Here is a 26637-nt window from a genome sequence, read left to right on the forward strand (position 1 = left end):
TACAGCTGCTGCCAGGGGTGAGGCAAGTGCAAACAAACAAATTACATTTTCCTTATGGATTTCACAGAACACAGAATGATGCAAGAGTCCACAGGGTGGGGGGTGAACTGTGCCACATGAATCAAAGTTTTGCATAGCAATATAAGGATGAAAACTAAGCTCCTGCCAGCCACATGAATCATGAGTTTTCTAACCTCTTGAAGGGGGATTCTGAAACTGTAATAAGACAGATAGCCTTTATACTTCTCACAGTATAAAGGATTCCTGAGAAACTGTCTGTTACAGGAATCAAATATGAAACAGGAAACATTACCAGCATCTTTTTACATACAAACAAAGCAGGGGTCCTAGGGGTTTTTTCATGTGTTTTTGCAAAGACACAAGAGAAAATGACATCCTTGATTACACAGACCAGATTTGACACCAGTTTTTCAACTGCTTTGTAGAATAAACTGATTTGTGCAGGCAGCAACAGAAATAATGTTGGCATTTGTTTGCAAGGCAGAAAGAGAGCATTTGCAGGGTAGGATATGTTTTCTCAAACAATGTGGATGAACTGCAGTTGTCTTGCTATTTGTATTTTAAGTGTTTGAGATTGATACTGACTGGTCCTGTTCTCTCAAACATTTCTATGTTCCTCTTGATTGAAGGTCTCTGCCACACAGTAAAGGAAGAGTCCTTCCACATAACTTGATACTCCTGAGGACACAGTGGAGTTTGTCCAACAGCACAGGCACAATGGCTTAGATTTCTAAAGGGAAAGTACTCAATTTATGTGTTGAGAAGCACATGTGACAGGATTTTCTGCAATCTGCCAAATTTCTTGGGGACAGAAAAGCATCCAGCCAAGATGACCTTAAAGAATCTCTGGTCTTCAAGACAGACTTGTCATTTTATATGTTATACAACTACCCAGCCAAAGCATGCAATGAGACTACAGCAAGCTTCAAGAGTTTGGCTTCATGTTCCATTTTAATATCCAGCACATCTCCAAGATGTCTTTGGAGAATACCAACTCTACCTGACGGATGAAAACCTGAACTCTGAGGAGCAGATTTGTTTATGGAGCAAGGACTTAAGACAAAACCCAGTAAAGTTAGTGCTATGCTTCTTCTGCTTTCTCAGTTTAAAGATAGATTTCCAAAAGGTATTGCACAGCTCTTTTAAATCAACTCATACACCCACACCCTCTCAGTAGCAAAGGGTTAATCATGCATCTGCACGTTCCAGGGCTTTGCTCAGTCTGACTCTGAAAGTGGCATGGCAGGCAGCTTCATTCCACCTGCTGAATGGGGCAGATGTTGGGGGGACTGAAGTGGGCAGGTAGGAGAAATTTCTTTGCCTTCACAGAATCACAATATCTGGTACAGTAGATCATATACTAGGTTGAAATCAAATTCTGCTATAATAACTTGATTGCTAAGAAAAATAATTACAGTATTACTAGGTGAAGAGACATGAAATAAATGAGTTAATTACATGCCCAGTTACCTCTGTGCTAAGCATGATACATCAAATTTAATTTATCTATGCTTATTATAGGAACAATATAGCTCTATGGAATACATTATAGAGTAAATTATTTTGCAATCTATTTCATGATGTACCTTTTTAAAATTCTTCTCTCAGTCTAAATTGTCTGGATCATAAAAATCTCAAGGACAAGGAATACAAATAAATAGGACTAAACTAGAATGTGTATGTGCAGTTAAGAGTGAATATTCAGAAAAAAGCAGTTAATATTGTGCCTCCATTAACAACTTTATGCATTATTTGAAACTGGAATTAAATGATATCTCAACACTGCAGTGATGAATGATATTAACTCAGAAAATTTGGTGTGCCCCAGACTAACCCACCATAAATGTAAAACATAAGAATAGGAGCACAAAATAACAGGTAGTTTGTGCTATCTCCTTATGTGACCTACTGCTGCAAGCATTTTTAAATTACCACATTCTGAGGTGACATTGATGAATAGACCAGTCTTCAGGTATTTCTAGAGTGTCTTGCAGTCAGTCATTCCACCCCTTAGGAATCAGGCAGCATCACTGATTAGTTCTACTGATTAGTTCTTCTGCCTCCCTTGCCTGGACTTTGGTAATTCCTTGAGCTTGTTTCAAAGTTTAAATAGTTTGAAACAGGCTTGGCTCTCAAATCCATATGAAATATCCATTTCTGTACCCCAGTGACATGGTTTCTTCTCATGACTGCTGCACTCTTAATGACACCACTCATTGCTCTTGATGGTGAAGAGTATGTTGCATTGGGATTTTAACTTCACTGGTTCCTTGTTATTTTACAGAATGTTGGTATAAATAATAAAACAACTTCTCATGGTATGGTTTAAGTGGTTAAATTGACGGATTCCATTCCTTTTTTCTGATTGTTACAGAAATTGCATTTGTTTAAAGTGTTTGAACTGAGGTACAAAGCACAATCATCTCACAGTTTGGGGGAAATACCACATTATGAAAAGCAGAAATATATTGAGTTCTACAGTTACACTAAGAAAACCTTTTTTTAAGCAAGCTTTACATTTCCACTTGTCATTTTTTCCAGTGATATTAAATAGTACACTGAAATCCCTGTAAAGTCCTGCCAGAAAGAAAGAGAACTTCTGGATTTCTACAGCACTGTGAGCTTTCACTGTGTGCTGTGTCTGTTCTGCGGACAGATCAATTTGAGCATGTACCACATTTTGCTTCAAACCAGCATAAAAATTAATGAAATACATAGTGGCCTTCAATTTTCAGGAGGCTGGTGTAGTTTTTGGAATACCCCTGGGTCACCATATGCATTTCCACACAGTGTCTAAACAAGGTTCTATTTAGTCCTCTGTTACAGCTGTTTCTCATTTTCATCTTGCAGATGCTATCTTGCTTACAAGGCAGCTTAGTTAAAAAGCTGTGTTGACTCATAAGACTAAGATGTACAACATCCAGTTTGATGGAAAAGTGCATAACCCCTTTATCATCCACAGGGCAAAAAGCTTGAAGGGGGAGAAGATTTTAGGTCCAGAAGTAGTGTCAAAGCTCCCTTTTTTTGTGAAGCATAGTTGACTATTAAAAGCCAAAAAAATGTGCTTATTCATCTCAATATTATGGAAAATCCTGGTGACTCACTGCATGGGCGAGAGAAGTGGTTTAGTTTAGTTATTACTGTTTGTAAGTAAGTTCCCTGTTAAGATGGAAACAAAACAGAAATAATACAAAAGATTCCCTAATGTTCAGGAGTTAAGGAGCAGGAGAGTATTTACAGGCACATCCCTGAACCAGTCAGTTCTTAATACTGAATAAATGTGCCTAAGACAAAAAGAAGGGGGGAAAAAAGAAAGCAGAGGAAATCTCAGTCTTTCCCTATCCTCTCTAGAGCCAGGAGTCGGAACAATGGAATTTCCCTAGTGGGGAAACAAAGACATAATGTCTAATTGCTGGGACATAAAGACTCAGAGGGAGAGCACGCAGTGGCCAGGAGAGCGGAAGAGCACTGACCCAAACGGTCAGAAAGACAGGGAAGGAATCTCAGTTCAGAGCATGCACAAACAGTTCAAGAACTCAAGCACAGCCAACAGAAGGCTCAGGAGTATTGAGGCAAAGCAAGCAGACAAGTAGTTGCTAGTCTTGTTTTTATACATTTGTCTATGTGAATGCACACAGATAGTCTCCAGCTGACTAAGGAAAGGCAAAATTTTAATCTAATTTCCTTTTGTCTTCAATCCATATATACTCCTATAAATACTGAGATCTCAGGGCAGATTTGCTCAAACTTTCAGGGAGCAGGGAGAACAAGCCTGGATAATGTAAATCTAGGACAGGGCATACAATTCTTCAAGAAACAGGGAACTCATTGCCTCCAGTGCATGCTACAGGAAAAGCAGGAGCTGAAAGCTATCATTGAGAAAGCACACTTGGCTGTTGGAATGGCTCCTATACAGAGCAGACTCACAATTCCAGCCAGTGGGAACCCTACAAGCCAGTGAAAGAGGACAGAGTTTGTATCAGAAGATAAGAAAAAGAGTTATTCTCAGTAAAGGATTCGCTGAACTCTGTTTTTGCTGTTATTCCCAACCTGACTTCTCCTGAAACTTGAGAACTCTTGATTCATGTCAATAATATTCAAATCAGTTGCCAGTTCCTTCCTGGGGAAAGCAAGCCCCTCCTCAGGAAGTAGAAGTTTCTTTTCTACTTGATAAATTTCTGCTCTGCACATGACTCAAGTGCAAATTAACTTTTTCTCCTCTGAACACCCCAATATTTAGACTTCAGCACTTGAGGGAATAAATGTAGGTTCTCAGCTTTAAGTTTTTATGGCCAACATTCAACATAGCATGAAGGATACCAAATCCCAGAAAAGCAGAGAACTAAAAGGGATCAGAAAAGAAACTAAGTAAGTCTTTCAGAAATTATAATATTTGATTTAGAAGGACATCCCTGAGTCAGGAGGACACACAAGGGTACTGGTGGTGTAGAGAGTCAAATCATACAGGCTTTTAATGAGGAAGTAATTATATGGAGGATTTGTTTTTTTCAGAGTGCTTTATAAACACTAATTATGATTTGTTCCTAAATTTTCCAGGTGAATAAACAGAACTGGGAACAGATTAGAGAGCTTGCTAACCTCTGTGAATGAGTGAGCAACAAGCTTAGCAGCAGGTCTTTTGAATTTTTATTGATTATTGCCCTGCTTAAAACCTTACTCAGTGTGGAGAACACTGAATACCTATTAGGCAAAGGAAAGTTGCTTTAAAAAATTTATTGGAAAGGTACTGACCAGTTTAGATAAGGATGCAAGCCTTCTGTACCTTTAGTTTTTATTTTAAATTGCCCCTTCCCTCTCAAGAAGCAGAAATGAAGTTAGATTCCATTTCATTGGAAAAGAGAAGACCTCTTTGATATGTTTACATGCCATTAGTCACTGCATCTGGGAGGTAAGTTGCCCTTGGCTTTCTGCATCTGTCCCCAGTGTGAGCAGATAAAGACAACTCCTTTCCCAGTGCCAGGATTCCACAAGCACAAGGGCCAGCCCTCCACTTCTCTTACATTTCTCCCTTCCCTGCAATCTCTTCAAAAGATCCTGTGCGCTAGAAGAGCCAAGTTAATTATTTTAAAGGTTCCAATAGTTTATTTTTCAGAAAGATTCTCAGACGTATGAATCACCAGGAATAACCGTAGTTCAGGAAAAACTTCTGGGAGTTGGATGTAACTGCTAACACTTGGTCAGAATCAATTATATGGGACCTGGAGGCAAAGGGAAGGGGAAAAGCACAGCTTTGCAGTGCCCTTTGAGCACACAGGGAAGCCAAGGAGGCATTTTAGCTCAGCTTAGTGACAAAAAACCAACCCAAACACAAAGCAACCAAGGTCTAAGTCTTTGACCCTGATTTCAATATCTTTGTGTTAAAACAGAATTGACATGCACTTATGCTGAACCTTTCTTTGAACAAGTGTTTTGCTGAAAGGGGAAAAAGTTTGGTTATTTTGTTGCACTTTTCCTTTTCTACTTTTGAGTCATTTCTCAAGATTTTATAGTGGTACAAGCTAAGCTTTTATCTTTAGTTATACAAACTTTATGGTTCTAATAAAAGTTCAAGCAACAAAGGGTAGTTTCAATATTGAATAAAACCAGCAAAACTAGAACACAGAATATCTGTGGCACCAAAATATGTTTCTGCACAGAACAGAGTATTCACAGGATCTGTCGTAACACTATATGGAATCAATTTCTGCCTGGCAAGGAAAATAAAAGTATAACATTTCTTGTGCTAAGATTTTTCCATATTCACTCCAATAGTGTGTGTCATTAGGTACATCTGTGACAAAAACATCACTTACAGCAGGCTAGGAAAGAGAAACCTTGGCTCACTTACCCTATTACTTCATCTCTAGGGTTTGCCCTGCTGCACTTTTCCAGTAACATGATATTTGGATAGATTCTGCGTTGTCTTATATAAAAGAAGTTACTATAACAGCCATCTCCCTGCACTGCATGACTTATCTGTAATTGTTTCATTTGGCTTACAAAGTTATATCCAGTAATTTTATAATAATGTAAAGATTAGTCCATGTAAAATTGGTCATACTTGTTTATATATCTGATTAATTAGCAATTTCTCTTTGTTTAGGCTTTAAACTGTAATCCAGTGGATAGAAGATTCTGCATTGGGAGTTGTCATTTGTGGTTTTATGGTAAATTATAAATTACCTCCTAGTGTGACTATATATTTTCACTTATAATTGTTTATGAAAAATCCAATTGCAATTAAAGTGTTTTTAAACATTTCCACTGCTATAATGTTATTTCACAGTCATGTCAATCTTAAGGTTTTAAAAGCAAATATAAGTCAATTTTGTGTATTTCAAAAATTACGGAACAGATTTGACCTTAAAACACCCCACCCATTTTAATGTTTTCTCCCAAAGACTCAGCAGCAGCCAGTACCATACTTTGCTGAAATACGTTATATATTTATGAGTCATTTGCTTTGTATTTAAGTCAGTAAGGAGGAAAAGCAGAATTAAATTTGAGAGAGGGACTAGTTCTCCAAGCATTTTTTAAGAATACCTTTTAGATCTCACCCTCAATAGAACTCATCTATGACTCTTTAGTGAGAGAAGGAACTTGTGACAAGAGTAGGATTTAAACAATTTAGTACTTCCTGTGGTAGATTTTAAGTAACTCCATGGACAGGATGCTGATGTGAGTCCTGTACTTACAAGCCTTGGTTAATCTTGATTTGTATTTCAGAATTCTGTTACACTTACTGTGCAATGGAGTAGCAAACACCAAGGTGTGCAGGACCCTCTGCTGCAGGGAGGTCAGGCTTTTGCAGTAGTCATTACTCAGGTTTGGGTGGAAAGAGTTGAACTGCCTGTAAATAGCAGACCTCTGTACTGATAAGGTGTGGAGGTCATTTTAGATTATTTCACATATAGTAAGTTGGCTGTCTTTCTTTCCCCCCATTGCTTGTATTTGTTTATACTCTGCAGTGATAGCTGAACTTTTTTTCTCTGAGAATTCATACCGTAGGAAATAAATTTCTTGTCATGCAGATTGCCTTAGGTTCAAATGCAACCTCACAGTTCCAGACATCACTTTTCAGCTGACACCAAGGCTTACTGCAGTAAGCTAACAAGAAATTCATAATAATATAATGTTGTAAGGGCTTGCTCCAATAAATCAGACTCTGAAACTTGGTTGCCTCTCATTTATGTAGGCCATGATGGCAGACAATGCATTTGCAATTCCTATTTGGAAAAAAGGTCTCATTTAACCTTTAGCCTACTGGCCTTGGAAAAGGGTGAAATGAGACTTTTTTATTCCATATGCCTGTATAACTTCCTATCAGAATGAAAGAGCAAAAAAAAATATATATATTTTTAGTCCAATTTCTACAATAATAGATAACAACATCAGGACATTCTAAGGAAAAGGCCAGTACTAAACGACAGTAGAAATCTAAGAGAATTAAATTAATTATTCTGTAGTAGGCCGTTGAATTTCTAAGCTTATCCTACTGCAAAGTAACTGTCCATAACTGCATTATATTATATTAAAGAGCAGAATTGATCTACCCACTCTTCCTTCTTCAAAAGTGCAAATGCTGAGGTGTCATCTATAGAAGGAACTTTAGAGCTTTGCTACTAAGCACCTGATCTTTAGGATGTCACGGTCAAAATTTATCATCTTTAAAACCTTGCTGTTTCCTGATAACTATTATTTCCACTGAAATTTCCACTCTGGAGCTGCTCCCCCAGAAAGAAACACTTGGAAGAAATGGGAGTGCATTTATTGTCTCTGGTCCTACCGAGAGTTCTGCTGATATTATTGAAGATCTTCTGTGCAAGTACACACTGCCAATACCAGTGTTTATGGAATTCACTGTTTCTTATGCCAGAAATGATGACAAAATTCAAGGTGAGTTCAATTTTCACAAACTGCATCTTTTTACCCATTCCTATGGGTACATCTAAGCTGGCCCTCTAGTCCTTTCAAAAACCCCATGATATTCCAAGATCTCTCAAAGTAACAGAAGAAAACTTGAAAAAATGTTGTAGCATTTGTGCACAGGCAGGTCTGATAAATTCATTGTCCTGAACAGTCCATTTCAGAGCTCACAGGAGGATACAAGTGCAATACCAGTCTCATAGCAGTCTATGGGAAATATTTGTTACTGCTGAGCCCTGCATATGTTGCATGCATTTCAAGTCTTACCAAGGATCTGGTTCCCATGACTTGAATTCTGGATTTAAGAGGCAATGGGACATATGGTTTTTAATATCTCCCCAACAGTCTATGATTTCCATGAGTTCAGTATACTTGTCACTTTTAATCCAGGTTTTAAGAAGAAAATTAAATTTCATGGTAAAAAAAATAAATTATGGAATGCTTGAATGTTTTAACTTGGAAAGGAATTTGCAAAAATAGTTTCCATTCTTCCAAATTTTAAAGGAAAAAAGTATCATAGAGGAGAAATTGGAGAGATGAAAAGCCAGCATGTACCTCTGCATGGATTGTCCAGCCCCAAGCACCTATTCAGTGATTTATGTAATAGTGAGGCTTGTGGAAATCATTCTCCTCAGGCAGCAGCAGAACCACAGCTGCCAAAATTTGCTGTAATTAATACCACGTTTGTGCCCAAATTTCTGTCTTTCAACCCTGTGTAACCCCACTGTAGTGAGGAGCAGAGTAGAGCATATCGTTCTGCAGTAAATAGGAAACATGATCTAGACTTATTCTTCCCTAAAGATGATCCACTGGTGTCTGCCAGTCAGCTGGAAGGTAACTTGCAGTGTGTTCTGCCTCTCCCCATGCCACGTACTGAGCAACTCTTAATTCCAGAGCCCAAGTTAGTTTGCGTGTGTAATTTGTTCTTGGTTTTCTGCCTGTTTATGTTGCTATGAATCTCAAACTACCCATTAAGCCATGATAACAGAAACAAGAAAATCCTCCCCCTGTCTCTTGCCTCTCTCTGTGCCTCTCCCACAACTGCCAGAGGAAGGACAGTGAAGTAAATAGAGGGCTAGACAAGCCATCTCTGCTATTAATAATAACACTGAGGACTGGGAAAAATAGCTGCTCTAGAAACTTCTGGCTGCTGGATTAAGCCAATATGTGCTTCCTCTATCCACATTCATGTAAAATGCTGCTTCTCAGAGATGTTGTCATCTCAGAGCTTGGAGGGGTCCAATTACACAAAAATGTTCTGAAAGTTTTTCTGTCTTCTTTTGCTATAACATTTATTTATCCTCCGTTTGTTGAAAGGATACTTGGGGCCAGGTTTATCATATGTGCAACAACCATCCCCAGCTGTGTCATTAGTGCTGGAGTACTGGGGAGGAGGGAGTTAAGAGGTGAGATCAAAGCAGCTGGGATCTATCAAGCAATCAGGGCCCACTGCCAAAGGAAGAGAAGGAACTGGGGCTTTGATCCCAGGAAGAGAGGGCTGGGGGTCAGGAAGAATGAAGTAAGGCTGAATCTGTTGCTTTTGGCCCTGGTTTTGGGCAGGCTCCTCGCCCTTAGAGGTAATGTTTCTCTTGTAATTAATTTTATGACTTCCTATGTGTTTTTGTTGTGGTCTTGATTCAAATGTACCTGTGTGACAGTAGAGATGATAATTGCTAAGAGAAGCAGTGATGCAAAGCAATGTCTACATTGTGCAGGAAGAGATTACATGATGTGCAGGCTTGTGCTAGGCTGAGGGCTGGTCTACGTCAGTGAGAGGTTGGCCAGTCTGAGCTGAAATTTGGGGCTTAAGGATGTCTGTCTGGACTGCAAGGTGTTTGAAATGTCACCAGTTTACCCTTCTGGAAGATAAGCACCTAAATGCAAATGTTTTCCTTTGGATTCTGTAGGTTTAAAACCCTGCAGCTTCACTCTTCTGTCATCAAGTTCCTAAAAAGTTGTGATTTTCTGCCCTTGTAGGCAAGGAAGAAACTTAGTTTGGCTAGCAGAAGTTCTTAGTTTGGTTTGGGTTTTTTTATCTTCCTTCCAGTCTGATTCAGGGTAGTCTTGCTGGGGTTTGTTATGGCAAGCTACGAAATGGGTGAGACACCAGCATCAGCCATCTCCAGTGGTGTAACTTTGGGTTCAGAGTATGGCACCTGATGGATTTTAGGTAGGGAAATCTCCAGAAAGCACTTCTGTCATCAAGTTCCTAAAAAGTTGTGATTTTCTGCCCTTGTAGGCAAGGAAGTAACTTAGTTTGGCTAGCAGAAGTTCTCAGTTTGGTTTGGGTTTTGTTATTTCTTTTTCAGTCTGATTCAGGGTAGTCTTGCTGGGCTTTGTGAGACATCAGCATCAGCCATCTCCAGTGGTGTAACTTTGGGTTCAGAGTATGGCACCTGATGGATTTTAGGTAGGGAAATCTCCAGAAAGCAATCTACAGGATTTTCTGCACATGGGTAGGGTTCTGGCTCGTTGGTGTTTATTGTTCATCTTGGTGCTTTCACAGCTGCAAGTAGCTGAAGGTGCTGAATGAGGTTTGAGTAATAACTCTTGATGAACAGTTGGAATTAAGAGTTTTCTTTATTTGCTTTATGAAACTCATCAGTGCTCAAGGTCTGGGGACTCACACCTGAAAATTAAGTTGTGCTATAGGGCAAAAGATCCAGGTCTGTGATTTTAGTGAAGGCATCTACCTTGACAGCATAATAACCTCAAATGATAAGCACTGTATTTCATAAATTTGTTGGGTTTTACCTTGTCAAGTGGAAAGTTTACTTTCAAGAAACATCTTCAAACATCTTGTAGTTTTAATATTCCTTTTATCTTTGCTTAAACATATTGAATAGTTTCTAGGGCAAATGTACTCTTTAGCTAAGATAACTGAATTAAAATCAATAAATTCCTTGTTATGTAATTTATTCCCCTCACAAGTAATTCAAAGCCATCTATTTTTTATTTTTTTTTACCAGAGTCTGTATTATTACTTTTTTTTTTTTAAATAGCAGGGTTTTGGATAATTTGAGGGGGAAAAAATGAAGTCATTTTGTTCAATGAAATGGAGGTATAATTATCTTGACACTAGTATTTGTACCAATGTAGCTGCAATGAGTTTAGCTCTACCAGTGTAATTATAAGGTGGAATTTATAGTCTTCTCACAAGAGTCAGATTCATGTAACAGAATATTCAACTTTTTATAATTTTCCTTCATTTGTAATATATTCATGTGAAAAAAAATATCTATTTGTTCATGCATGGTGGTGTAATTGCTATTCATGTATTCTGGATTAAGAGGTTTTCCCTTGGGGAGCAGGGTATGTTCAGGTGAGATAAAATGAGACCTTATCTTCACCCTTGCCATGAACTGACACCATTCTGCACCACAGCTTTCACAGAAATTAAAAGGCACAAACCATTTCTTCCTCCAGCACTTCTCCCTTTAGGCTTCTGTTGTTCTGCTGCTTGATAGAGGTGGGATTCAAAGTCCTTCCTAAAACCTTTTTAATGTACAAATTGTATGAACAAATCTTGAGCATGATGTTGCTGACGTAGCCTGGACTCTGTAACTTTCTCAGTCTTTCATCAAAAGCTGCATTAGGAAGTTTTCCTTATGAACAAACCTTTGCACAAGATTACAGAAGAAGTATAGCTGTTAAAATGTATTTATTCCTCCTACTTATAGCCATACAGCAATCCTGTAAAACCTCAGTGATCTCTATAGGTTTTTGTTTTGTGCGGGTGCTCAGAAGGATGTGGTTTGAACCAGAGCACTGCATGTGAGTGGAGACATTCTGGGAGTGTGTGTGCATGAGAGCAATCTCAGTGGAATATTTTGGCACAGGGATGACTATTCATCTGTTGAGCATAACACTGGGACAGTCATGAGTGAGAATCAGTGTGGAGGGAATAAAGTCAAAAGCAAAGTGATGAACTTTGCACTTCAGGCCACGAGCTCTGGAAAGTAACAAGCTTTCTGTCTCTTCAGAAGAATACACTGCCATCAATCATGTATGGCTCTTCCCTTGGGTTATTAATTTTCTAATAGTTTTCTGAATTATCTTACTATAGCAGCTTTGTGGGTTTATTCTTTTTTTCCTTGATACTGTCAGATAAGTCCTTAAGCCAGCAACAGTGAACACAATGCTTATTGTATTGCTTGTTAACAGCCTTGATCCCTTCCTGCAATGAGAAAAAAAAAAGGAATAGGACCCTTGCATACAAAATTTAAAAGGGCTTTAAAAATTATTGGATTTCTCAGTCAATTAAAAGCTAATTACTTCATATGTCAATGAAAGAAATATTTTCTGGTTTTATCCCAGCCCATTCTCTCTGTACACTTAGTAGTGTCTGATTGACAGACTCACTCAAATTGACAATTTTGACTGCAAATAGAGGGCTGAGTCCACACTGCAAGCCCAACTTGTTTCAAGATCTGATGGGGATGGGTGGCAGCAAGGAAACTTCCTTCATTAATCAGCAAGGAAGATGTTAATGCCTTGTCTAGAGTCATAGACTTATTTATCACAAATATTTGAGAATATGTGAGAATTGTAGGTAATATTGAAGTTGACGTTGTAGCAACTATCAAGTGCAAGAATACATCTTCAAATCATGCAGCTGGCACCAACTCATCCTGGTGTGAATTAGGATTTAGTCAGAGTCAACTGTGAATTGGCGTTTCCTTATCAATAGAGAATCAGACACCAAAATATGAGGGCAGAACTAATCAAATCTGGAACATATCTTGTTACATATCTGGGACATTCCTATATGAAGTCAGACTTTGTACCTAAGGGGATTACCCCAAAGGGGAAAATCACACTTCATTTGGCATTCATATGATTAAAAGAAAATATTCCTTAATTTGAACCAAGACAGAAATTCTTTACTAGATTCCAAGGGGGATAGGGATATAGATGAAATAGTCTACATAACAATTCACCAGTAGAAAAATAAATGAGGGGGGCGGGGAGAAAGTTTCATTTGTGTCATGGTATGTCAACTGCAAGAGTAATGTAGCATTTTCTTTCACTCTCACAGTTGTGATGTGGCAATCTGCTAAATTATCTGTTAGATAAATTATTTGTTCTGAAACTTTTGACAACAAAAATTTGAATGTTTCTAGTTTGTTTATTCCTGCAGCCAAAGCACACATAGTGGAGTTAGAAATGCATATAAAATCAACTGGTTTCCTCTTCCAGGATAAAGAAAGAATAGCATTGCATAATGCTGACAATAAAATAGCCTGAGATTTTTTGGTTTTCTGTGATGTCAGGTTAAGGATTTGATTCTCCCCTTAACCTGGACCAGTTGCAGCACTGGGACATTAACATTACAGGCTGAAGTACTTTCTGCTACAAGGAGATAAAATACCAGAATGCAATTTGAGTCATCAGAGGTTTAAATTAGTTGCAGACCTGGGGTATTGACTTTCCTTACCTCTCTCCCATAAGACTGCACCTGCACTGGGATGTTTGTGCAACTTGTGTTGCAAAATCCAGTGGTTCTTTCTCAACATTGTCATCAGGGTAAAAGTGAGTGATAGGCTGTAATAGAAGGAAGGGAAAGGCAGACAATTAGTTTTGTCAGACATAGGCTTTCATGAAATATTTCTACACACTTTGCACTGATTATATTTTAAAAATCCACTTTTTTGGGTCAAAATGATTTTTCACTTTTCCAATTGTGTGCAGGGTGAAAATTTTCTGCTGCTTTCTTCTGCAACCTGACCAAAGAGCATCTCTATCCAAGAAAAAAAGCAGCAGCTCAATGTCTGATACTCATATGATGTTGCTCAAGGTTGTAACAAGGTGGGGTTGATCTCTTCTCCCACGTAACAAGGAACAGGACAAGAGGGAAGGGCCCCAGGTTGTACTAGGGGACATTTAAATTGGATATTAGGAAAAATTCCTTCACTGAAGGGGTGGTCAGGCCTTGGAACAGCCTGCCCAGGGAAGTAGTGGAGTCATCATGCCTGGGAGTGTCCAAAAAACATGTAGATGTGGCCTTTGGGGACACGGTTTAGTGATGAACATGGCAGTGTCAGTCAACAATTACACCAAATGACTTTGGATGTCCTTTCCAAGTGCAGCAATTCCATGACCTGTACCTTAAAACTGAGATCAGACCAGCTGGTTATTGGACACAGGTTTTTTGCAAGCCTATCTCCTTATCATTGGCATTTGTCATAAAATTACATCTTGCTATATTTATAATAGAACTGAGCCTGATAAATATTAGCGAGCCTAAAAACAGACCGAAGAAACCTTCATCTGGTATCAAAGAAACTGATTATTGCTAAGTAGTCTTCACAGCTGGTTTAGAAACCATAATTTAATGATTTTCAAAAGGCGTAACTACTTCAAAATTTAAAGTTCTGCCTGATTTTTATTCTATATTTTTTCTTAAAAACACATGGATTGCTTGTAGCCTTTGTTAATCCCAGAGCAGTATTTTTGCTGCACGACACTTTTAAAAAATGCCTGTTTTGCTGGAGTGCTATGAGACTTCTCTGCTCTTCTGGAATCCACTTAAACTCCTTTGGTGATAGGTAATTCTCTTTCTCAGTGCAGCCAAATCTCACCACCTCATTTCATTTTGCCATTCAATGTTGTCAGTGTGGTATTTTTAGCTTTCAGCACAATTTAGGAAAACTGGCTAGAAGAGCCAATAGTAGGAAGGAGGTTCCCTGGTCCTCACTAAACCAGATTTTTTTCCAGTGCCTTTCTCCAGAATGGATCTAGTTCCAAACAGAGTTGAAGAGACTACAGGAAATATTTAGCTCTTTATTCCCTTCAGGACTGATCCATTTATGGTTGGAAGACTCTAGCTCTAAGTAGTTAGAGTAGAAATCTATCTGTATGTTGAGTGAATGAATTTATTGTACCTTATTTACTGTTATGCTTTCAGAGTCTTCTTAGTTTGTTAGCACTCAATATATATTTTAACACATCTAAAGGGGAAAAAGAAAACCTTTGCAGGTTTGTTGGCTTTTAGTACACTGAAGTTTGGTCATTGTTGTGTTATTTTGGTTGGCTCTGTCGTAGCAGTTAAATCAATGGGAAAATTTAAATTTTATTCTGAAGTACTTATTTTTTAATTACAAGTTTAGTTTCTCATCCAGCTTAACTAATTTATAAAGTGTAATTAGGTAGTGCCTAACACACCTATCTCAGAATCCCAGGAAAAGAAATGAAAGGCCCCTAAGTCAGCTGAGCTAAAGCACATCTATATAAGAGATGGACAGAACTGGGTTTTGGTTTTGTTCTCCTTAGTCTCTTTGAGAAGATTTCTGCTGTTGAACACTGCACCAACTTTCAAGGACATCTGTTTCATGACTTTGCTACTTTTATTTTTAGGAACTCTAGCCCATATTTCCCCCCTTACCTTTTCCTGCTTCAGCCCTGCCATTTCTTGCTCTATCCATAGAGAATGGAGAATATATTCTACTTATCTTCATGTATTTCAAGACCATTTCTATACGTTCTTCTATTTAAATCAATCTCTCCTTTAAACCTCTCAATTTACTTCAGTTTAATTTTCTAAATTATGGAGTAAAGTGTGAAATGAAATTCCTGTCCTGTTCTCTTAAGTCATTGAGTAAAAATTTATTTTATTTCATATAATTTAAGCTGCCTCCCTTTTGACTTTTTCCAAATTATCCACAAATTTATTGAAATACAGTTCTGAGAGATCAAATGCTCTTGAACTTAGGTGAAATAATTCTTTCACTGTGATTTATAACCTAGCCTTTTGTTTCCCTGCAAGTTTAATGCTTGTCTTTTCTTAGCAGTATGACACCAGTGACTCATATTCTGACTGGGATGCAAAATAACACCCAAATAGTCCTCTTCAAAAAACAGAGCTCACATGTGACTGTCTGCAACAAGTGTGACTTCCTAGAAGCAGCACATGCTCTTCTTCCTGTTTAATGGGATTCTGCTTTCCCAGTCCCTATCTCCAATTTTTCTAAGTGTTTTTTAATTCTTATCTTGTCCTGCAAGAGAGCTTCTGAAAATCTGGTCTCAGTTCCTTCATTTAGGTCAGAGCTGGCCTGGCTCCAGAGCAGACAGAAAAACCTGGTGTCCCACACCCAGCCCAGCTTTCATTTGTGATGGATGGTCAATAATAAAATCTCAGAGCTTTTAATAGTTCTGTCAAGGATTTTTTCCCAAGTTTTCAGACTGTCATGTGAAATGAAGACAAGCCTTATTAAAATCAAGATTTCTCCATTATCCACAATGCTTACAATACTGTTCCCCCAAAATATTGCAGTGATTATACCCCACTTGAACTCAACAAATTCAGCCTAGACATCACCCAGATCCTTTTGTTCTTTTAGGCTTAAAAGGCTCCCCTGTTTTTCCTGAAACTGTTTTCACATGTATCATATTAAATGTTTAGCACCATATTTGCCATTTTCCAGTCTTCTCTAATTTCTACCTGCTCTCAAAGATAATTGTTAATGGCTTTGAGATAAGTGCTGATTTTCTACATATGTGAGAGTTCCATTTAAAAAAATACCTGTTACAACTAAGTACTGTTTAAACTGTTAATTCCCTGCTTAGCTCAAAATAGGACCTTCATAGCATCAGCACTCATTTTTAGCTACCTGGATGCTCTTCCTTTTATGGAAGGCTGAGTTGAAACATTGGGCTAGGCTTATATGGTCTGTCTGTGACTGACTCCTGATGTGTTTTATCAGTTTATTTGCCTTCTCATTTTCTCAAATTCATCTTTTCTTAGCTGCCTAGCCAGCAATTAATGCCAATTTTCTTTCTTTCTGTGTTTGCCTTTGCTCTCTCTGAGTGCTTGCACATCAGTTCTCTGGCCCTACAGAAGCTGGCCTCTTGGAGTTTATGATATTTATTTTGTTGCTTTTCCCTTCCCTTTTGAACTTTGCAGCTCATGACTATTATCTCCCAAGATGCCATCCATTAACATTCTCCAAAAAGTTGTCACCAAAATGGTCTGAGAACACATAGAAGAGTTGCTCCTCAAATTTCAGGTCTGATTCCCTTTAATTTCTGGATGTTTGGACAAGTGTTTTGTAGCACATTAAAAGACTGCCATTTCACTCATGCCCTCTTCACTGAATAAGCTCTGTACTTGAAATTAAGAATCAGAGACACAAATATCCTACAAAGCAGCATTACATCAGGCTCTGTAGTGAGCTTCCCTCCTCTGGAGAAGTGAAGCATGCAAACAGGGAATGTTGTTCTTAAACACTCCTGGAAACAATTACATGGGATGTAAGATGTGACTGTCAGGTTTTTTTGCTCACATGAAATCCCTCTGCTGCAACTTAAGTCCTCAAAACCTTTACTGGCCTTGGCTTTCCACCAGGGAGGTTCTAAACCACCCCTGTGACATCCTCTTCTGTCCAAGACTTGAAACAGGAGGCATCAATTTGCAGAGAAAGAAGAGGCTCAAACTTTTGAGGGTTTTTTGAGTTTTGAATTAGTTTGGGAAGCAAAAAATGTTTTAATCCTGCTTAATTCTGCTTTAGGCCTTAGAGTCAGAACAACAAAATTCTACCTAAAACATTTTTTTCTAAATGGAGGAAAACCTTAAGAATAAAGGAGAATTTTTTGTTTACAATCATGTTAGATAACTTGTAACAAAATTTCAGAAATGTTTTACAAAAAGCTAAAATTTAAAATTTAGTCATCTTAGGAATCCATACCAGTTAGCATTTTATTGTAGTTTTAGTAATAGCAAAACGAGAGTTATCAATTCCTCTAGAACCCTTTTTTATTCCTTTCCTCACATATCAGTTTTTGAAGGTAGTTGATTTAAATAACCTCTCTTCTGGTAGGAGAAAAAAAAATATTCCAAATATAGTTCTTTACAGAAACAGATTTGACATATTTTTATTTTTGAGAAACAAAGTTCTTGCTAGGTTGTTCAGGATAATCTGTTAAATCAAAAGTCTGTTCTGAATTAGGGCTAAGCAGATATCCTAAGAGACTGATTTTTATTTTTTTTTTTTAAACAAGTTCTTCTTTTTGCCTTTCTTGACTTCTAAACATGTGGGGCTGTGACCAAAAGTACATGCTGACTTAAATTTGCTCTAATTCATGATTCTTCAGCTAACAGGGACTGGAGGCTGCATAATTTCAGAACTGCCTCCACAGTGGAGCTGCACAGGTTTAAGCTACGCTTGTTTAACGTTGAGCACTTATCAGTTCACCTGAAATTTGTAAGTGCTCCTGTTTAGACGAGAGCTGATTGTATGAGGCCAGGTGCTGGTGATTTGGAATACCCAGAGCATGCTGGGTTTGTGTTACTGAGTGCTCACCATTTCAAATGCCTTTATAGAGTTTGTGATCCAATGTAGACTTGTAGATGGAATATGTGCTTAAAGGCGCAGTCTATGCATTCCTTGAATTTAGCAATGAAACTTCCACTAAATTGAAGTGAAAAAAGATTTCTCACATATACTTTGCTGCTGCTAAGCTGCTGGGACAGTATGTATAGACCTCAGTGCCACTATTCAGAGCTCAGTTTTTACCAACCCAAACCCCTGGATCTCTTTCCACAGGACTGTTCTCCAGCATTTTTTAACCAGTGTATAGGTATAACTAGCATTATCTGTCCCAGGTGGAGAACCTGGCACTTGCTCTTGTTAAATTTCCCATGGTCACTGGCTCCCAGGTCTGTAGCCTATCCAGGTCCCTCCATAAGGTTTCTCTACCTCTAAGAACACTCACAGCTCCTCTTGGTTTGGCAGCATCAGCAAATGTACTTAATGCACATTTGATATCTGCATCCAGATCACTTAGAAAAGCGTTAAAAAGCACTGGCTGTGGGATGGAGCCCCACTAGTGACCAGCCTGATGTAACCCCATTAATTACATGGCCCCTGATATAACCCCATTAATTATGTGACCCCTTTTACCCCCACGTCAGCCAGCTGCTCAGTGAACACACCATGGATATCTCTTGCTGTGAGCTGGAAGGGTTAACCAGAGGGTGCTGTGAGACAGTAACAAAAGCTTTGCTAAAATCCCAAACCCACCACCTGTGCTGGTTTCCCTCAGCCTACTAAATGGGTGAACTTGTCATAAAAGGAAATTAAGTTGGTTAAACAGGACTTTTCCCTCATGAACTTGTGTTGTGATCAATGACATTCAAGTGTTTTTCAGTAACTTCTCTGTAATTTTACCAGGCTCCAAAGTGAGGCTGGCAGGCCTGTAGTTACAGGGTCATCCTTCTTACCCGTATTGAAAACCAGGATAACCTTAGCCAGCTTCCCGTCAGCCAGGACATCTTCAGAACCCCAAGACTTTTGGAAATAATGTACAGGGGTCCACAATGGTGCCGGCCAGCTCTTTCTCTAGCCTGGGATGAGTTCTGAGGCTAGATGTGGATGGATTTATGTACACGGGTTGATCATGCCTCTGTCACAGTCTGCCTGACACCCATCCCACGGAAGGCAGGTGCAGTTCCAATAACCTCTCTCTCCCTTTCGGGCAAACTGCAGCCCTGGAGTGGAGGCATCCCCCTCCCTGGGCACACCCCGCAGCCGTGCTGGGCTCCCGGAGTCCTGTCGCAGCTCCTGCCTCAGGGGCCGCGTTTTTCACGCAATTAATTCGGTCGGAAAAGTCTTCCGACACCTCGATTTCCCCGCCGCGGAGGCGGCCGCTCGCGCCGCCGGGTTCCCCTCACCCCTCAGGCGCTGCCCAGGCCCTGCGCCCCCCGGGACTGCCCCGGTTCGGGACCCCGCGGGCCGTGCGCGGCTCCCCTCGGGGAAGCAGAGGGCAGTCGCTGTCCCGGATGAGCGTGGGGAGCTAAGGGAAGCCGGGGAAAAGCAAGGAATGAAGGAGGAGGCTGCGCTTCCCCCCGGCAGTGGCAGCATCCCCGGCGGCGCGTCAGGCACGGCTCCCGCAGCCCCGCCGTGAGGGAGGCGGTGACCGCCGGGGCCCGGCAGAGCAGCGCGAGTAGGGCTGCACAAAGTGGTTTAAAATGACCTAGAACCCTGGTACCCCAACACTGTTAAAAAACATTAAAGATAAAACAAAGATGCAACTAATTCAGGGAAGCGTGTCAGGATATTCAGCGGGGAAGGGAGAGAGTAGAAATCCTTGGTTTGTTTCAGCTACCAAGTTGAAGATGGAGAACACAAGTTCTTCCCCATGAGGGTTGACCCGGGAAGCTGTGGATGCTCCATCTCTGTGAGTGTTCAAGGACTGTACAGGGCTCTGAGCCACCACTTTTAGTATAAGGTGTCTGTGTCCATGGCAGGGATTTGGGTCTTTTAGCTCCCTTCCAACCCAAAGCATGCTATGTTTATGTGAGAAGGTCTCTGCAGTTGCCAGCTGTTTGTTAGAGGATGCTTTTCCCTTGGTGAAGATGGCACAAGAACGTGTGGAAAACAGGGTGTAGGCAGGTAAGGATTGGTCTCTCCTCCCGTATAACAAGTGACAGGCCCAGAGCAAATGGCCTCAGGTTTTGCCAGGGTGGGTTTAGATTGGATATTAAGCAAAACTCCTTCACCAAAAGGGTTGTCCAACATTGCAGCAGGCTGCCCAGGGCAGTGGTGGGATCACAATCCCTGGAGGCATTTAAAAGCCATGTCACTAAGGGACATGTCTTAGCAGTGGATTTGGCAGTGCTGGGTTGTTGGAGTCAGTGATTCTGGAGGTCTTTTCTAACCTAAATGATTCTCTGTATGATCAAAGTTGTTTTAATCTGGAAAACAGAAGAAAGCTTTAAAACCTCTTTGGAGTATCCCTCTAGTAAGAATTCCAGAAGTCTAAGCATAAAACCCAGTATTTTTTACACTAAAAAAAAACCCTGCATTTTACAGGAGCCTCCTGTTAAGAAAGCAGAGGACAGTCTTGTCCTTTAAAATCTTCAGCATACTGAGTCTGAGGAATGCCGTTGCGGCACTGAGCGTTATTTGTCTGAATCCTCTGCTGTATACACACAAACAATGTTTTTGCATAATTTATATAACTGACATTTAATTTCAACAATTCTGAGAAAAAGCTCAGCAAATGAATTATATGCGTAAACTGTTGACCATAAATTTATCTAAAAGAAACCTTGGCATTGCTTTTGTTTAAGAATGCACCTGACCTTTTCTGTTCCTTTGTACAATGCAAGTATGACTGTCAGTAGGAGTTTAACAAGACCCAGACAGTAGGAATATTGCCAAAATCTCTTTACAGTGTATGTATTTACTCCAGCCTCAGATTTCTTTTTTTCATGGGACACTATCTGTTGAAAAATATCTGCCTTCCAGATAGATTTGGAAGGCTTATGAGGGGAGGGGAGGGAGGGAATTTGGAGGTTCAGGAACATGAAGTGGTTCTCATCTGTGAGCCTAAACTGGAAGAGCTTTGCTAGAGCTGTTTTCATGGGAATACTTTCTGTGTCATCTTTATTCATGTTAGCACTTATGCCTCAAGACTTTGCAAATATTTCTTTAAGCTTTTCTGTATTTCTCCAGAGCTTACCTGCTTCTGGTCTGTTCACACTGACTTAAAAATCAAGGCAACCAATCAGTATGCTTTGAAGCACAGATTCAGACAAATGCATTATTTACATTATGGAAACCTCTGGAGAGAATAAACTGGCATAGCAGAGGGTTAGAAAAGAATTATCCCGTAAATCAGAGAAGATACAGATGGGGTGTTCCTAGAAATTCCTATCTAGTGGATTTCTGTTTCCTCATGTCAGCCATTGGGATCATGTTGTGTGCAGGAAATAATCCCATTTGCATCTTTCATGAGAGTCATTTTCAGAAGTCATTTGGGCATGTGTTCTTTGGGGGAGTAGAGTGCTATGGTCTGCTGTCTTTGCAAAGAGGAATTCCATTTATTCTTCAGCTGTCAACCATAAATGATTTAGTTCTGGCCTGTCTGAGTCACCACTTTCTTTGTTACACAGCTTGCCCTTTGCATAGGGCCCTCTGCTCTCTGATTCCAAGGAAGACCTCCTGTATAAAACCAGATGACTGCCAGCAGGCCTTTCATGGGAGTGTCCACCAAGGTCAGAGGAAGATGCTTCCCACTCAGATCTGCTGCAGATTGCATGCACTTACAGAAGCCTTTGAATCCAGGGGTTTGTTTGTGTCCTCATCACAGCAGTGTTTGGTCACACAGTGGTATTTATTGCTCTCTTAGCTGCAAACCACTTTGCTGCAGCAGCTCCCACCCAAACACACAGCACAAGTTTTATTTGTTTGGGTTTTAAATGTAAGCATACCAGAGAAAACCAGCCTAATATGAAAAAAGAGAGGCCTATGGAAGCATCTTGTCAAAGATGCTCTTCTGGAATTTTATGTGAAGTTCAAAAGACAAATAGCGTTTCACAGCCAAATCTTCTGGCCTGACATTTCTATAGCAAGCTTTCTGCAAATCAGCCAAGTCACACAATCATATTGCAGTTTGGAGGATCTTTACTTGGTAATTAATTCCTAGGAAATTCCACTTTTCTCACTGCATCACAGAACCAGCTAGGCTGGATAATACCTCAGAGATCATTGACTCCACCCCCTTACCAGTCATAACCTTGTCAATGTGACCAGGGCACTCAGTGCCACATCCAAGCTTTCCTTAAACACCTCCAGGGGCAGTGACTCCACCACCTCCCTGGGCAACCTATTCCAATTCTAATTATTCCTTCTGTGAAAAAATTCTTCCCCATGTCCAACCTCCTTCACTAACAGTGACATAAACCTGCAGGAAATAGGACTGTTACCTGTTACTCAAACAGTTGATTGAGCCAGGGTGCAAGTTTTGCTGCTGTGTTTGTCAGTTTAGGTGGTCTTGTATTTGTTTTCCAGCACAGTTATGAACCAGTGTGAGGCTGGCTCCCAACACTGTTAGAGTATGTTAGATAAAATTAATGCCCAATATTTTAGGCAACAGTATTTTGAAGGGAAAATTTTAGTGTACTCTTAAGGCAGTGTCCAGGTGATCCTCTTCAGTCTCTGAAGATCTTCGGTTCTGAAGATCATTGCTGTGGGCAGTTTTGTATTTCAGGGTTTCTTCCTTTATTTAAGACTTTGTTGGTAAATACACTTTTTCAATGGAGTCTAAACCAAATGTCAATCTTTTACATAACTTTGCAGCAAGCCAGGTCAAAAACCCTGCCTGTCCTTGACCTCCAGTATGCTGTGCATCTCCAAGAAGTGAGGTAATTCAATTTCTAGGCCAAATGAGATAAGATTAATGTATGAACTGGTCCAGCTGCATGAATTATCTTGCATTAAATACTCTAGGAGTTGGGATATTTGTTTTTAACTTTTTTTCCTGCAGTGTTCTTTTAGCAAAGTACCAAATTAATAAGACTTAAATTTTCTGTGGATTGTTTGACAGCAGTAGTGTAATGTCTATTTTTAATTAAAATCTCCCTCTTCTTTATTGCATACAATAATCAGTGATCTATAAATGCACATCTTTTTATTCTCTATCATGCCTAGTCTTCTTTACATAATTCCTTATGTCATATTTCACTACATCACCTAGATGCACTGTCATTTGCTGTTCACCTTTTGATGAAACCCTTCTATCACCCAAAAAACAGGCACTACACTATTAATTAAAAGCATTTGCTGTACATTTTCATTTTTCCCTACAATATTAAAACACATTTAAAGCATGGGAGTGGGACACAATGTGGTTTGGGGTTTTTTTTTAGGTAAAGACATTTTCTTTTAGCTAAAGACTGTGTAGCAATACACTGCTTGTGTTTCTTCAGCTGGGGAAGAACTCACTTTAGGGTGTAGGTTACATCCAGCTTATGGTAAACTCTTGCAAAAACTGGTTTTGTCTGTGGGTGTTGAGGCAGGAGTTAAACATCACACTGAGAACTGTCTGGCTGTCATAGTAAATTTAATAAGTGTTACTCTGTTCTGCTTTACAAAGAAAGATTTCCAGTCTCCACACAGCAGAAATACAGCAACAGGAAATGCAGAGGAGTGAAAAGTTGACTTATTTTCCATTTAAATCAACTAAATTCACATCTTTCAGGAGCTGCATTTTTTCTGTCTGTTGGTTGCAACACTAAAAGACAAGAAATAATCTTGTCTACTGCAATAAAGAAAAAAAGATAAGACTGTTACCATCATGCACTAAGAAGTTGCAAAATCTGAATTTATTCTTATGGATCAGATGTCTAAAGCAAGTGCCATGAGCACAGATGTCTTTGCAAGGTATTTCCTAAAAAGGAAAATAGCCAAGGGACAGAAGGTCATATGTTGGTAATCCAAGTAATTAAGTATTCTTAGGTATAGTGAGAATAATGCAGCCAAAAAAAAATAAAAGTAGACAAAAAATATGCAGTTTCTTTTCTTTAGCTAGGAGAAATTAGATTTAAAATACTATGTTCACATAACATTCTGGCTGACTTAGTTTCATGAAAATGCCAAAACTAAGTCATAGATTGCATATATCATTTGGAAAAACTAGAGTAAAAAAATGCCAATTTTGTTTTAATATCCTTAAAGCGATTTATAAACTTAAGCTAATCTGTGGCAAAATAGTGGTCTGCAGTTTTGATATCTTTGAAAGGTAAGATTCAAAAATTACTTATATGGTTATCCCTTTAGTTCAATTGCTAAAAGGGTGGCATTTAGAGTAGAAAAGTTTGATTTTTGCTTGCTGCTAAAACTGGAAGGCATACTAAAATTGCAAATTTTTTTCTTTATACTCTGATAGTGTTATTTTAGACTGAGAAATTATTTAGAGCCAATCATGAATTCAAGATAATGATGAACAGGAATGCCATATCTTATTTCAGAAAGAAGTAGTAAGAGAATAAGAGTTACAGAATACGCAAAAAAAAGTCAAATTGCATCCAAACAGAAGTCAGGATTGTTCTATAAGCTAAAGAAGGTGTTGTAGTGCTGTCCTATTCCTGAAGTATCAGATCATCAGATTATAAGGAAAATAGTTTGTGTATCTGGTGTGGGAAGAGACTGGTAAAAGATTGAAGGAAAACAAAGAGGAGACTACTGAACTCTTAACAGTAAATCTCCAGGATTTGCCGTGTGTTGTGTGGAGTGTGGATTTTGCTACTTTGAGGTCTTTTTGTAAAATGTGAGAAATGGGACAAAATCCAACTTTAATACACATTGCTTTTTTTTTGTCATTGTTTGGGGGGGTTGGGGGATGGAGAGTTGGTTGCCTGGGGGTTTATTTTGAATCACCTTTTTAAATTGGAAAAACTAGAGTATTTCTCCACTGCAGTGCAGTTATTCCCACATAACTTTCCTTGCTCTTGGTTCAACTGACAGACTGCAAGCATACGGCACATAGATTTTCAGATGAAAATGTTCTGTACTCCACATGAATGTGGTTTGATGTGGTGGAAACAGGGAGTAATTTGACTGAACCATTCTGAAGAATAAAATTACAGTTAACATATGAGAAAGTAGAATGTGAAGTGAGACTGACCATTTTAAAAATTAGTTAAATAATTAAATGCTAAGATTCCAATTGAATCAGACATGAATATAAATATTTAGTAGGTATCTCTGGATTCTCCATGACTATTAAGAATATTTTCTTAAAGCCAGCCTCCCCTGCCCTCTTATATTCCATCTCTTTAGTCATCTCTATTCCAAATCCACTACCTGGTGCTGGGATGATTAAGGAAGCAATGGAATAAAGGGTCCTTACTTCATTCTTTTGCTGTGCTGCTTTTTAATGCTGGTACCTAGTTTTCCCTTATAAAACTCTGTTCTCAATGCATGGCTGTTTAAGAGAGCTGGGCAGACAGATTTGTTGGGAACTCTCTTTTTATGTGTACAGTCATTCAAATGCAAACATCTCCTGGGTCTGGCTCCAGCCTGCAATCTAGATAATGGAATAAGTGATTTTTGCTTCTAAGAATGAGACACACTACTTTTGCAGTTGCAAACCATTTTTACAGTCAAAAGATCTATTGACCAAGCAAAAAGTCACTGAAAAGTGTGACATTTTATAAAAGGCCTATAGATAATGGCCTATGCTATTTGGAAGTGTTCCTTTTAATCACAGCCTAGCTATTTTACTGCAGAAATGTTGCAGCTTAATGTTGTCATTGAAATGTGGGGTTAATGCACATTTTTACAGCATTAAATACTGCACTGACCTAACCTGTCTCTCAAATACATGAGTGGGTGTGCTATGGGTAATTTCCTATACATGACATTTCTAAGGTTGCTCTTTCCATCACCAAAGCATGGTTACACATATGTAATTTTTTGTCCTTACTGTAGCATTAGGCAGTGTAAGGTGAAGCTGTGCAAGGTCCCTAAGTGAAAAAATTCCAGTGTATAACCTTTTCTTCATAAGTGCTCTTTATTGTCAGTGTTGCAGGAGTTTTTTGCTTTTCTATACCCCAGGTTTCATTCAATTATGTATTCGGGCGAGGTCACTCCTCAATCTACAGTACAGAAAAAGCAGTTGAAAAAGAGGTACTAAGGCTAAGATCTTGGCAGCAGTAAATACCTGGTTATTCCAGAGAAAATTGGAGAGGAAACTTCAAGGAGTTACTGCCAGTTCCTAGAGCTGGGCCCAGCTGAGCTCTGCTTTTACATTCACATACATTGATACAACTTTGGGTTGGCTCTAGCATGTATAGCAGGGAACATTCTCCAAAAACCATCTGGTCATTTCAGACAGTCTGAACACACTATACTAAGCCTTTCTTTGCCTCTGGGTTTGTGGCATAGCACTGGCATATTGCAAGAATTT

General features: G+C 39.2%; 1 long non-coding RNA gene across 1 annotated transcript in view; it reads left to right on the plus strand.

Moving 5' to 3' along the window:
* Window positions 1–9440: 9440 nt before the first annotated feature.
* Window positions 9441–26637, plus strand: part of LOC120511464 — a 77537-nt gene continuing 60340 nt past the window's right edge. Inside the window, exon 1 of the long non-coding RNA XR_005629727.1 lies at window positions 9441–9524. This is a non-coding gene — a long non-coding RNA (uncharacterized LOC120511464). The remainder of the gene's footprint in view (window positions 9525–26637) is intronic.

Source organism: Passer montanus, unplaced genomic scaffold, assembly GCF_014805655.1.
Source record: "Passer montanus isolate IOZ18808 unplaced genomic scaffold, ASM1480565v1 scaffold66, whole genome shotgun sequence".
In the NCBI taxonomy this organism is placed as follows: Eukaryota; Metazoa; Chordata; class Aves; order Passeriformes; family Passeridae; genus Passer; species Passer montanus.